The sequence below is a fragment of the Nycticebus coucang genome, chromosome 4 (genome assembly GCF_027406575.1).
Source record: "Nycticebus coucang isolate mNycCou1 chromosome 4, mNycCou1.pri, whole genome shotgun sequence".
Classification (NCBI taxonomy): domain Eukaryota; kingdom Metazoa; phylum Chordata; class Mammalia; order Primates; family Lorisidae; genus Nycticebus; species Nycticebus coucang.
In genome coordinates, this window is record NC_069783.1 from 6341451 (window position 1) to 6344473 (window position 3023).

Here is a 3023-nt window from a genome sequence, read left to right on the forward strand (position 1 = left end):
TTCTCCATGTACTCTCAGCCTACTAAGGGTCAAGCCAATGGAATGCTAATCAGCCTTTAGAACACAAAGACCATCTTGTGTGAGCTCTTCGTACTCTCCCAAGCATCTGTTAGGAAGGATCACATGCTTAACTCTGCCAAAAATTATACCATCCATAGTGTTTGCTTGAGGTGCGCAGGCAAACTTGAAACAGAAAGATACTGCTTGAGAAGACTCTCCCCACCACTGTAGCCTTGATGGATGGTGGTTTGGGGACATGGAGCTTAGGGGATAAAGTAAGAGCACATCGTTCAAACGCAAGGTGGCACCTGGGTACGCAGATGGCCCAGGCCCTAAAGATGCCTCTCAGAGATACAGGAAAAATCAGAAGACAGGAAAAGACAGCATGGGTCCAAAAGAGAGAAAAGCGTCAAATGTGCTTCTGGCCATTGGAGGGAGCTAATGCAATCCAGGCTGACTCGGGGGACAGTCACAGTGCCAGCCACAGAGGCCACATGGCTTCTCATGAAGCCAGGCCCAGTTGCAGCTCAGAAGAGTGGGGGAGCAAGCCAAACTTCACCTAAGGACAGAAGCAGCCTTAGCAGCTGGTGAGTGAATTAATTTCAGGCACACTGAGGGGACCCTGGTGGAGAGACAGAAAAGGAACAAAACTTCTTAGGGAACGAAGCCACCATAGCCTCTTTATTTTAGTTCAGTTTCTCCTGGCAGGCTTCTGTAGAGTACAAGAAAGGAGCTGAGTCAGAAGGCAAAGCTTTGGGGTCTGAGGAGCTGTGGATCTGCGGCAGTCAGAGTGCTGAGATGGGTGCTTCTGGCCATTGGAGGAAGCTAATGCAATCCAGGCTCACTCGGGGGACAGTCACAGTGCCAGCTACAGAGGCCACATGGCTCTGTAGGGAGAACAGAAGCTCAGCCACGGACACGTGTACATTTCAAAGCAGGGACCAGAGCCGTACTCTGTGAAGGCCGTGCTCCACCGTACTCACAGGAAATCATCTTTGGCAATGTGAGCTCTTAAGAAGCAGCTCTTCAGTATCTTTTCTATGTCCAGCTTTCATCACAAGGCTGGGTCCCAGCTGTTTGCAACAGAAAACACGGCTGGTTTGCTTCAGAGTGTTTTTCCTTCTAAGATTTACCTGCACATGGAGCAAGCTGTCCACATGAGCCCCTGACCCTCAGGAGCACTTTGCAGAGGATGCAGGCTGATCCCACGGGGAAGGCAGAAGGGACTCTTGATTCAAAAGGAATCGAGGGACATCTGGCACCCCAGTCTGAGCACAGCCCTGCCGCCAGCTGGTCCAATAACTAAATTGCAAGGGCAGGTCTTTGTTCTTAATGATTCTCCAACTAAGTGAGTTGGCAAAGCAGAGTCATGAGGTGAAGCCATTTTGACAAATGTCAAAGAAAGCTGTGAGCATCTCAGTAAGATGGGTAGAATAAAAAATAAGCATATGTTGTGAAAGAAAATAGCTTCCTGATGAGAAAGAGACCGAATCAAACGTGAGTGGGCAGACAGGAAACAGAGGAGGTGAGCGCAGCGCCCGGGGTGTGGGTAAGACGCCGCACACCGCTGCCGACAAGCAGGTTATTCCAGGAAGATCTGTCTCAAGCTGAGACTGAGGTTAGCACCGTTCCTACGCAGCCCAGAGAGGTGAGAGGTCGGGTAGCTTTCTGTGCCCCGCCCTTTTTGACATTTTAAAATTTGAGTGTGAAAAAACCTTCTCAAGGTGGCACAATAGTCTTCAGTTCTTTTTAAACATCACCATGCTTAGCCGGCCTTGTTTTCTTTCTCTTACTTTTTCTAAAATTTCTTTCTTTTCCCCTCCTTTATTTAACGAGCTTTGGCCACCTTCTCTTTGCCATTAGGGATAAACAGACAGAACCCGAAGCTCAGAGATGGCTGTGAAAGAGAGAAAAATAGAGAGAATAGAGAGCACAGAGAGTCCAGGGTATTGGACACGATGACAGGGGCCAGCCCACAGTTCCTGGAGAGAACCTCACTCTGGAAAGAGTGGTGCTAGCAGAAAATGCAGAAAACATCCCAGGGAGGTACAGGGATGAGAGGGGAGTTCACAAGATAGAACAAAAGGTAACGATGGAAACATTTCAAATCGGGGAAATAGCAGATAAAAGGAAACTTGAAAAAAACAAGACATGCCTGTGAAAATGCCGGAATGAATATCTCACTTCTCCTGATAAGGGGTCAGAGATAAATCTAGAGGATACACAAAGGATCGGACCCTGGAGATAGGCCAGTGGCTTTGAACTTCACCCTGACAACTGTGGAGTCCTGCTGGGGAATTTTGAGCAGTCGAGGAGCAGACAACCGACCTATGTAGATAAACTCTGGAAAGATAATGCCCGTGTTGTGGTAGGAAAGGAACAGTCCTAGAGGCCAAGGAGGGCTCGGAAGGCATGAAGCCACTGCCAGCCAGCCCCGAGGAAGGTGGGGTCGGGCCCCTTCAGCAGCACCTTGCACTGGAGCCCTTGCTGACCATGCAGAGGTTCAGGGGTTCTCGGAGGGACACGCGGAGGACATGAAAGTGTCTGTATAGAGTCCCAGGTGCAGGCTGCGACATGACCTTGAGAATACAGGGCACAAACTGCTCTGGGGAGAGGGCTGCTCCAGGTTGGTGCCTCTGGCGTCTCTGAGTGCCTTGTCCCTGAGCACCTGGCCCTGCAGGGCTGGGTTGGGGCCGGGACCTCAGCCTCCTTCAGCTCCCGCGTCCCCTCCTCTGTTCTTTTCCTCATCCACATCTCCAGGCTAACTTCCCTGCCTCTGGACTCGCCTCTTTGTCCATGTTTTAAAGGCAGACTTTCTTAGGCTGGAGCCCCTGAAGACAAATTCAGAGGGGAACATTTGAATTGGTATTTCAAGAAGTCAGCCTGGTACAGACCAGCAAAAGGGGAAATTCCCAAACAGAAGCTCCAACACCAGGGATGGGGGGTCGACGGATGGCTGCACACTCCGGAATGGCTACAGGGATGTGCTGAGTCATCTGGCTACTTTCCAGAAAGTTGTTTTA